The following is an 11,371-nucleotide window of genomic DNA, read 5'->3' on the forward strand; positions in this document are numbered from 1 at the left end:
CCCAGCTCCCTACTCACTAGCTATGTGACCTTGGGCAAGATGCTTAACCTCTCTGTGCCACAGTTTCCCCATCTGTAAAGTGGGGTTAACAATAGAACCCACCTCTTAGGGTTGATATAAAGATGAAATGAGATAAAATATGGAAACCAGAACAGTGCCTGATTCATAGAAAGCACTCAATGAATAGTACCTATTATTATTTCTGTGGCTTTTCTAGTGGGAAACTATGGCAGCTTGTCTCTAAAGATGGCATCTCAATTAACGATGCTTCTCTGCATTCATACTCTTTTTTTTTAATATATAAATTTATTTATTTATTGGCTGCATTGGGTCTTCGTTGCTGTGCGTGGGCTTTCTCTAGTTGCAGTGAGCGGGGGCTACTCTTTGTTGCGGTGCGCAGGCTTTTCATTGCAGCGGCTTCTCTTGTTGTGGAGCACAGGCTCTAGGCGTGTGGGCTTCAGTAGTTGTGGCATGCAGGCTTCAGTAGTTGTGGCACACGGGCTTCAGTAGTTGTGGCTCGCGGGCTCTAGAGCGCAGGCTCAGTAGTTGTGGTGCACAGGCCTAGTTGCTCCGCGGCATGTGGGATCTTCCCAGACCAGGGCTTGAACCTGTGTCCGCTGCATTGGCAGGCGGATTCTTAATCACTGCGCCACCAGGGAAGTCCCTCTGCGTTCATACTCTTGCACAGACCCCTCTCATGTTAAATCTGGGACAGCCCAGGGTAACCAATAGAATATGGCAAAAGTGACTTCCAAGGCTAGACCAGAAAAAGCTTTTCTGCCTGGGCCTCTTGACAGGTTCACTGTCGGGCACCATGTAAGAAGTCCAACTCCCCTTAGCCCACCATGCTGTGAGGAAGCCCAAGCTAGCCACATGGAGTGGCCACAAGGAGAAAGAAAAGATGTGTTTGGTCAAGCACCCAGCTGAGATGCCAGACAGCTTGGACATCCCCCCAACCAGTCTTCAGATGACCCCAGTCCCAGCTGCCACCTGATTAAACCCCACAGTTAACCCCAAGCAAGAACCGTCCAGCTGAGCCCAGTCAGCCCATGGAACTATGACAGATAAAAACGTAAATCTTGGGCTTCCCTGGTGGCGCAGTGGTTGAGAGTCTGCCTGCCAATGCAGGGGACACGGGTTCGAGCCCTGGTCTGGGAAGATCCCACATGCCGCGGAGCAACTAGGCCCGTGAGCCACAACTACTGAGCCTGCGCGTCTGGAGCCTGTGCTCCGCAACAAGAGAGGCCGCGATAGTGAGAGGCCCGCACACCGCGATGAAGAGTGGCCCCCACTTGCCACAACTAGAGAGAGCCCTCGCACAGAAACGAAGACCCAACACAGCCATAAATAAATAAATAAATAAATAAATAAATAAAATTTAAAAATAATAATAATAATAATTAAAAAAAAAAAAAAAAAGTAAATCTTCACTTTAAGCAACTGAGTTTTGAGGTGGTTTATTCCATAAGAACGGACCTTGTAGTCAGGTTGAGTCGGAGTTGGAAGGAGCCCTGGTGATCTTAATTTGAATCAAATCCCAATCAAATTAATTTGTCACTTGCCTTCCCTTAACCTCACAATGGTTTTGTGTCATGTTTGAGTAAAATCCAAAGTGCCCCCTAAGGCCTACCAAACCAACATGTCCCCCACTCTCCCTGGGACCTCGTCTCCCATCACTTTTTTCTTCCCTTCCTCTGCTCCAAAGGACTCAGGCCTCCTAGTCATTCCTTGAACACACCAAATAGGCTCCTGCCTCAGGGCCTTTGTTCGTGCTGGTCCCTTTGCTGGGAGTGCTCTTCCCCCTTATTTTCTCACAGCTCGCTCCTTCACTTTATGCAGGTCCCTGATCAAAGGTCAAGCCCTTTGGGGTGGGGTTCTTTCCTGAAATAGTGACCCGCCCCCCAGTCCTTCCAATATCCCTTTCTCTCCCCTTCCCTGCTTTATTTTTCCTCAGGTTCCTTGTTGCTACCTGCTGTAATAGTACACATTTATTTATGCATTCATGTACTGTCTCTCCCTTCCACTAGAATGTAAGCTCCATGAGGGTAGGAATTTTGTTTCTCGGTTGACCACGGAGCTCCAGGGCCTGGAACAGTGCCTGACACACAGTAGGTCCCAAGCAACAGTTGTAGGGTAAATGAAACTTTTCTGTCCCAGGGTAGGGAACCGAGGCCTAGAGATGGGACAGGGACTTGCCCAAGGTCACACAGCTCCTTAGCCTGATCCTGGCCCAGGGCTCTCCCTCCCCAGTTGCCTTCATGCACACCTGCATCCCCCAAAGGGCCCCTTCTCTCCTTTGCCTACCAAGCAGCAGCGGCCACTCCCCTCTGTCACTCAGGCGGGCCAATAGCCCTCAGCTCCTTTAGTTGTTTCTGTCAAACAGCATTTACAATAAACTTTGTTTGAACTTTTGTCTAAGTGATAATAATAATAACACGATAATTATATGGAGTATAACATACAGCCAGCTGTATTTAATTAAAGCTGTAATTTCACTAAGGGTTTCTGGAAACAGAGTAAACCGCAAGAGTTGTACCACCCGTACCCCTCAGTGGGGATTACAGCTGCTCAGGAGCAGGGTGGCTGGAGCAGAGGCCCCAGAAGCCAGAGGCCACCAACAGGGTCCAGCTTCCGGAGTCTGAGTGTTCCCATCTTGGAGCCACACAGAGGTGGGTCTGCAGTGGCCTTGGGCCAAAGACTGAGTCTGGAACTGCTCAGAACATGTGTGCGGATTTCTTCTGGCCTTTGCTGGCTCATGAGAAAGTAGTTTCTCTCAAGACTCTGGAATAGAGGGCTCAAGAGCCAGAAAGACACCAAATAGGAGCAGGGAAGATGGCTCGGAAGGCCGGAAGCCCAGGGTAGGGGAAAAAGGGACCAGCTGAGGGAGGGCAGGCCAGGCGTGGATTCAGTCAGCGGAATTTTGCTTAGTGCATATCATGTGCCCAGCACCACGCGGGGTTAAGGAGACTTGGGTTTTGTTCTGCCGAGAGTTTGGGAGACAGCCTTATATACCAACCACAAGAGGAGCCCTCCAAGAGAGGATTGGGTAGCCTAGTGGCTAAGAGCCCTGGCTCTGGGGCCGGAGTATGCATGTTTAAATCCTAGCTCTGCCCTTCTAGGCTGGGTTTGCCTTTTCACCTCTCTGTGCCTTTCTTTTTTCATCTGTAAAATGGGAATAATCGTGTCTAATTCAGAGGGTTATTATGAAGGTAAAATGGGTGAATCCCCATGTGGAGTGCTTAAGACAATGGGAGAGTGGATCAATAAATGTTAGCTATTATCCTTGGATATTCTGGGAGCACAGAAAGAGGAGGAATCATTCTGAACTGGAAATAGGGTGACCAACCATCCTGGCTTGGTTGTGGAAACATTCCCTGCTAAAACCAGGACAGTCACAGGAAAAATGGCCCATTGGCCACAATACCTGGAATGCCAGAGCTGGATCTCAGAGAGCAGGTGACGTCTGAGCCAGGCATGCACTAAGGATGACGGGGACTTAGCTCAGCGGAAGGCAAAGGATACATGGAAAGGTAGGGAACCGGGGTTCAGGCCCAGATCAGTCGTGAGCTCCCTATGCGACCCTGGGCTAGTCACACCCCTTCTCAGAGACTCAGTTGTCCCATCTGTAGCCTAAGATGGGACTGATTGCTCTCAGGGGCTCCTTGGAGGTCTGCAATCAGAGGAGACGGGGGCTGCAGGAAGGGCCTGGTGGGAGAGCCTCCTGGGTCACCACACCTGCCCCAGGCATGCGCACACACACGCACACGCACACACACCTACATACAACAATAGGGCAAGGGTGAGTGGTCAGCCTCACAGGATAAAGGAGACACTTGCCGACATATGAAACCCCCTCTGTGGGGCCTGTAGCACGCCGGATCGGTAGGGTTAACTGGAGAGTCGGTTTTAATCTTAATCGTCTAAAGAGGCTGGCTGCTGAGGGCGGGGGTTGAGCGAGAAGGTCTCTGAAGAGATGCAGAAATATTCCTGGGTAATAAAATATCCCCTTTTCAGTGTCAAAGTTAATGTTCCAGGCCTCAGGTAAAACTGGCTTCTTATCAGCCAGCGCTCTCAGCTGCGGGAAAGGAGGGGACAGCTGGGGTTCCCTCATCCTCAGAGTGGAGGGGCTTGGTGGTCAGAGGAGGCTGAGCTCCCGTTGTGACCCCGCCCCCTCCATCCCCTGGACTCAAGATGTGCTGCGCGGATGTCAAGTTGTGCCTGGAGCTCTGGACCCCCCTCCCTCAGTCATTCTGCCACCACCCCCATCCCTCGTTCACTGGCTCTTTTCTCCTCCTTTTCTTCTCCCACAGCGTTCTTTCCACCTGTCTGCCTCCCCCACCCCGTCTCTCCTGCATGTGCCTGCATCGGTGACTGTTTCTGTCTGTCTGTCCTGCTGCAGTCTGTCCCCTGAGGCCAGGACAAGAGGCAGGAGGCCTGGCACACTGCTTGGGAAGAACAAGTGTGTACCGCACATTCATGCACCCCCGTGCAACTCTGCACAAACAGGTGCGGGCGGGCGGTGGCCTCGCCCCGCGCCCTGGATGCCTCGTCCATGCCCAGGGCTGCCGCCTGCACCCCTGCATCCACACTGGGCCCCAAACCCACTGCCGTGTGCCGGCTGCGCGGCGGCTCTGACAGCCCGCTGGTTTAAATATAGAGTTACGTATGCAAGACAAGGCTAATTTTAGCAGGAATGTGCTGGAAACTTTCTGAGGGCTCTGTTCTCTAGCTGTCTCCCCTGTGCTCATCGCTCGGGGCTGGGAGTCAACCTGCTAGTCCCCTGTCCCTCACCTCCCGCTTCTCCCTCCCAGGCGCCCCTCTCCCCAGCCCAGGACCCCAACGCTGGCCCTGTCCCTTGTCTTCCCAGTGCTCTGTTCCCAGGGGCCGGAGCCCACCCAGCTGCCTGAGGTTCTAAGTCCCTCGGGCCCCCCTCTCTTGCCGCAGTCTCTTGGGCAACGTCAAGGCCGGCCAGCTCTGGGGGAAATGATCCGTCAAGCAAAATCCTCCTTCCCCCTCCCCCACCCCAGTGATGTGTCCTGTCAGAGCAGTACCCCTGATTCACACACTAGCACAGCCTGCAGTCACTGTGGTGCCGGCACCATGCTGAGTGCTTTCTAAAGAGTCACTCATTTAATCTTCACAACAACCCTGAAGTAGGCGTGAGAAATAGCCCCATTTTACAGACCAGGACACTGAGGCCCAGAAAAATTTAAGGGACTTGCCCAAGGTCATTCAATATCACTCTCTGGTCACGAAATACATTAATTTTCCCAGGGAGGACATTTGCCTTGTAAATGAGAACCCTGGAAGGAGGAGGTCACATTCATCAGGAATCACTGTGACAGTGGAAGTTCAAGGACTATGATTCTAGGAGAGCACAGGTCCTTGGAGGCAGGAAAGGGGAAGCTTCTTGTCTCTTGTCCTTCCCATGTCCTGTTGTCCCAGCCAGGGGCCTAAGGCAACAGGCCGTGCTTCTCCCCCACCAAATCCCGCATGTATTTTTGTTCCTCTCCTGCCATGCATTTATGGAGCACCGACCGTGTGCCCAGCACTGCTGCAGGTGCCCAGCCGCATAGATAAAGAAGGCAGAGGGCAGGCCGGGCTCTGAGGTCCTCCTGGCTTAGCTGGTGGCAGGCACAAGCCTGCAGGAAACAATTAGCTGTGCGCTCGTTGGTAAGGATGATAATAGGAGCTGGGAGGACAGAGGAGAGAAAGAGTTGACATCCGGAAGGGACTGCACCCCCCCCACCCCCCTGCAAGAAACTCCAGAAGGCATCAACTCTTCCTCCCCGTGCCACTCTGACTGTTCTCCCCAACAGCTCCAGAAAAATGCCCTGTCTCCCCACGGAGCTGTATAACAGCCTGTGTGGTTGTTGTGTTTGAGCGCAAGGACAGGTCCCTGTAATGAGGATTAGAATAGTAATGAGGAGATGACACGCTGCAGCTGAGAGAGCAGGGGAGCTCCGCGAGCGCGGCCCACCCTGGGTGGCGGAGGGCTGGAATGCTGGCTGCGGGCCGGAGCCCCTGGGCACGTCTCACTCATTACCACCCCCAGGCCACTCCACGGGGGCAGAGGGGCAGGCCTGTGGGGCTCTGGCTCACGCCCTGGCACTGAGGGGAAAGAGGGAGCCCCAGGAGGGAGCAGAGGACGCATTTAAGATTGTCCTCCTCTGGCTTCTTTTCCGCCTTCGTTTTTGTCCATAGCACTAAATTCCTTCTCATACACGAAATAAGTTCCTTATTCATTTTTCTTACTGACTGGAGTGGAATCTCCTTGTAGTGTCTCCTGCCGTCTCTCCAGTGACTAGAACAGTGCCTGGAGCTTAGTAGGTGTTCAAGAAAGATGTGTGTGAACCAATAGATGTGGGTTTCCACGTGCTGTGTGGACTCTCCAAACCTATGGGACTGGGGATGGGCTCCCTGTGGCTGAAGTCTGGGGCTGTGCCTGTGTGTGGGAGGAAGTCCACAGGGGTGTGTGTGTGTGTCTGTGTGTCTGTGAGGTGTGTATGTCTGTAAAGTGTGTGTGTGAGAGGTGTATATGGATGTGTCTGAGAGGTGCACACATGTCTCTGTGGCGGGAGCATGTGTGTGTGTGGCAGGGGGTGCTTTCAACCCGGTCACCGACTCCGTGCACACACCCAGCTGCGGGATGGCTGCTTGGACTCAGGTGCTGGCCTGGGTCCCCTTGGTGCCGACGCTCGAGGAGCGGAGGGGCGCAGGTGTGCGTCTGCGTGCTTAGGTGATGCGCCCCATGTCTCGCTGGAAGATCCCTGCTGATGCCCCCGCCCCCGCCAGTTCTCTGGCACAGACTCCACCAGGGGTGCCCACATCCAATCATGACCCCTGGGTGCTGGGGTCACTGTGCCAACTTTTGGAGCAGAGGCTGCCGTCTGCAGGAGGGGACACCGTCCCAGGGGGCATTCCCAAGCGGGTTTCCATGGGCCCCGATGGCAAAGCCAAGGCCTGTGAAAATAACAAAGACGGCTCCGACTTTGAGTAGTGCCTGCTGTGTGCCAGGCATTGTGCCAACAGCATTCTGATTCTCACAGTTCTGTGGGGTGGGTATTATTGGACAGATGAGGAAACAGAGGCACTGGGGGAAGAAGTAACGTGTCCAGAGTTGCACAACTGAAATGGAGACATGGACCCGGGCACCACTCCTGATGCCTCACAGCCCCTTCTCTCCCCACCGCCTGAGGACTTCACCCAGGTGAGACAGCACGCCCTCGCCCTTCCCCGGACCCACACCTCCCTTGTACAGAGGAAGGATGGTGAGGGCGTGAGGGAGCTGCCCGCTTTCTAAGAGTCTTGCATGTGGGTTTATCACCCAAGCTTTACTGACAGCCGCCCCTGCCCTCGTGCAGCTGCCCTGTCGTAGGTACAATTGTGTCCCCCGAAAGGCATGTTCGAGTCCAAACCCCTCGTACCTGTGAATATAATTTTATTTGAAAATAAGGTCTTTGCAGATTAGTCAGGATAAGATGAGGTCACATTGGATTAGGGTGGGCCCTTAGTCCAATGACTGGTGTCCTTATAAGAAGATGGAAACAGCCTCAGACACAGAGACACACGGGCAGAACACCATGTGACAGGGGGAGGAGAGGTTGGAGTGATGCCTCCACAAGCCAAGGAGCACAAAGGATGGCTGGCAGTTCCTAGAAGCTAAGAGAGCAGCATGGAGCAGACGCTGCCTCTGAGCCTGCAGACAGAACCAAGCTTGCCTCGGCCTTGATCTCAGACATCTGGTCTTCTGAACCGTGAGAGAATAACTTCCCGTTGTTCTAAGCCACCCAGTCTGTGGTAATACGGCAGCCCTAGGAAGCGAATCCACCCTCCCATCCCAGTGCGAAAGGACACGTGTGTACACACACACCCACACGCACAGGGTAACTTAAGTACACAATTACTGAGACTCACATTTTGACCAGGACACACAAGCCCACGTTGGCGTCTCCTGTGCACAGGCGCTGTGCTCACAGCTACCCCACACCCGGCGGGGCACACGCTTCCCTGCATGTCACTTGACGGCCTTCCCTCCTCCGGGCCCACCAGGAGCTCTCAGCGGAAGCCTCGCTGAGGACAGAAACCTACCACTCTCCTTTCGGGGATTCCTCCCTGGTGTCCCCTCAGTTCACTGCCCAGCCTCCAGTCTCTTGGTCTTCCTTCTTCCCTTCCTTCCTTCCTTCCATCGTCCCTCCCTCTGCCTCTTTCTCTTCCCCTCGGAGTAAACACAGCCCCCTTGCAAGGCCCTGCCATGTTCTAAGAGCTGCACATTGCTACCTGTTGCTATGGAGAAGCCTCTTTATCACAAACACTGGGTAAACAGCTGTGGCTGGGAGCCCCTTTCTGCTGGCCAGGGGTTTATTTGGAGAAAGTCAATAAGGAAAAATAAACATTCCTGGCCCTGTGTATATACAGCCTTGGGACGAGTGCTCCGCAGAGGCTCGGGCCTGCCAGCTCCCCAGAGGGTCTGGCAGGCTGAGCCCCACCCCTGCCTCTGATCCCAGAATCCTCCATTCTGAGGCGGGGTGGGGGCCAGGCACCCCAGGACCTCCCTCCAGACTCAGTCAGGTCACTCCGCAGGCTGTGTCCACCCTGCCCTAGGCCAAGGCCCCAGCCAAGGGGTCAAGGCTTGCACATCTACTTATCCCTTCTAGGAAAGGGTGTGATGAAACAGACCCTTCCGGGGAAGCTCCCACAGGAGACCAGAACTCCTGGGAAGAGCCAGGCTTAATTTGGCTTGATTAGGTTTCTCTCTTCTTTGGCATCTTAGTTTCAGTTGAATTCAATGTGTTAAGTGTTTAATACTATAACCATCCACTCATTCAGCACATATTTATCTAACAGCTATGACTATGTCAAGGGATTGTACTGGGCTCTACTGGTTCTTGCCCTCAAGGTGCTTACAGACCAGTGGGGAAGACAGATCATCAGCCATCATCATGATGCACTTGGCTAAATATTTGCAGGTGTGTGACGTGCAACACAGGAGACCTGTTGGTGCTGTGGAAGTGTGTAAAGGCACTGTACATCATGCTCATCTCTATTTCGTGCTTTAACTCAGTTCATCCTCAGAACAATCCTGTGAGGGGATAATATTTTTATTCCCATTTTACAAATGGGGAAGTAACTTACCTAAAGTCAATTAGTGGGACTTCCCTGGTGGCGCAGTGGTTAAGAATCCGCCTGCCAATGCAAGGGACATGGGTTCGAGCCCTGGTCCGGGAAGATCCCACATGCCATGGAGCAACTAAGCCCTTGCACCACAACTACTGAGCCCACTCACTGCAACTGCTGAAGCCCTCGCACCTAGAGATCGTGCTCCGCAGCAAGAGAAGCCACTGCAATGAGAAGCCCGGGCACCGCAACAAAGAGTAGCCCCCGGTCGCCGCAACTAGAGAAAACCCGCACGCAGCAACGAAGACCCAGTGCGCCAAAAAATAAATAAGTCAATTAGCTACAAAGTGGGAAACTCAGGATTTAAACCCAAGAGAGCCAGAGGCAAAAGTCCCAGGCTCTAAATCACTGTGTAATTCTGTTAGGCTTGCAGTAGAAGTGCCACAATCCCTACCCTCAAGAAACGCCCTCGTGAAATGTGTCCATGTCATTGGGGACAGGCAATGACAAGTGGGCCGATGAGGAAAACCAGTCATTCATTCAGAGAACATCAGTGTGACACAGAGGACTTGGAGCCAGAGGCAGGCATTGGGTTGAGCTTTGAAGGCTGAGCAGATTTTAGACAGAGGCCAGCGGCAAGGCCAAGGTCTCCCAGGGGCGGACCTGGGGACAGCCTGGCTAGGGTTGGGGACCAGAAAGACCAGCTTTGGAGAAGGAGGAAGAAGGCTGCCACCTTGCTTTTCACTCCAAACCCCTATGCCTCTCCTAGAAACTCACCTCCATCCACAGCACCCCCGCTTTGGGCCAGGACCTCATCCTCTCCCTCCTGCAAATCTAAGCAGCCCCCTTCCTGGTCACCCTGCCTCCAGTCGTGCTCAGCTGTAATCCACTCTCTACCAGCCCCCAGGATGTTCCGGAAACACAAATCTACTTATGTTGCCGCTCTCCTACTTGCCCTCTCTGTAGACAGGTGCCATACCAGCTTTGCTGTCATCTCTTCCTCTTTTCCATGAGTGTTCCTGTGCAACAAACATATAGAAACACTCAAGTTTGCCAGATGCGTGGGTCCCTCCCACGCCTTTGTGCTTTGCCCTTACTCTTCCCTCTGCTTGGAAATCCTTCCTGAAGAATCACCTTCATTCACAAACTCCCAATGAGCACCTACTATGTGCCTGGTGCTGTCCTGAGCCCTGGGAACAAAACAGTGAACAAAACAGACGAAGATCTTTGTCCTCATGGAATTTATATCTTGGTGAGCCATCTACACTAAAACAAAACAAAAAAGGAAAATATGTACAATAGTAGGTGCTGTTAAGTGCTGAGGAGAAAAATACAGCGGGGAAGGGGGATGGGTCGGACCTTGAGGCCACTGTGATGACTCTGAGTGAGATGGGGAACTCATTCTAAGGTTTTACAAGGATCCCTCTGGCTGTTGTATTGAGAAAAGACTGAAGAGGGGGTGGGGTGAAGGGGGATAGAGCAGGGTTCCCACTTCCTCACAAGGCTGTCAGGGCCTCTGTCTTGGGTGTCCTCCCCCTCCAGCCCCAGCCCCCCAGGGAGTTCCTGAGGGTAGCCAGGTATGAGAGGGCACTCCCTCCGAGCCTCATCCGGCTCCACTGGTCCCACCAAGGTGGTCCGGTTTAAGGGCACATCCCTGCAGGTCTCCAGGCCTGGCATTGCCTCCTACCTGACTCCCTCCAGGCTACCTGCCCATCTCCCCTCCCAAGGCTCTGGGGAGGACAGGAGCCCTGCAAAGCAGTGATCAATGTATCAGGAGCAAGGGAATTAACATTCCCAAGCTGTAATTATACCTTCCACAGGTGACACCTAAGGAAGCATCTTTTTATAAAAGCAGGTAAATTGAAGGTTTATGGGATTGTGGGGATTGGGTGTATTTTTAGCATGCTCCCCTCACCACCCCTGATTGCCAGAACCCTGATAATTGCTCTGCTGCCGGTGCTCAGTGTGGGGTTGAGGGATGGTTGTGAGGGGGATCTGGGAGGCACTGAGAACCTAGTTAAGCCAAGTGAGAATCTGGGAAAGAAGCTTGGAGAAACTCCCCCTGATGAGGAAATTACGGGAGGAGTCATTCATGAGTGGGTGGGGAGTACATTTTTAAATTATATATGCATCGATAGTAATAATAATAACAATAATAGTAATGATGGCTAACCCTTCTATGGTACTTATTACATCCCAGGCAGTATTCTGAGTGCTTTTTGTGTATTAACTCATTACGCCTCACAATAATCAT

The 11,371-nt window shown here is 52.9% G+C and overlaps 1 long non-coding RNA gene across 1 annotated transcript; it reads right to left on the reverse strand.

Annotated features, from left to right (window-relative positions):
* Positions 1 to 304: 304 nt before the first annotated feature.
* LOC309607199 lies at positions 305 to 6,768 on the reverse strand. Its single transcript, XR_014232324.1, has 2 exons — positions 1,432 to 6,768; positions 305 to 1,084 (listed from the first exon to the last, which is right to left on the reverse strand). It is a non-coding gene; the product is annotated as an uncharacterized lncRNA (long non-coding RNA).
* Positions 6,769 to 11,371: the final 4,603 nt, after the last annotated feature.

This window comes from Balaenoptera borealis, assembly GCF_965194805.1.
Source record: "Balaenoptera borealis genome assembly, chromosome: 12".
Lineage (NCBI taxonomy): Eukaryota > Metazoa > Chordata > Mammalia > Artiodactyla > Balaenopteridae > Balaenoptera > Balaenoptera borealis.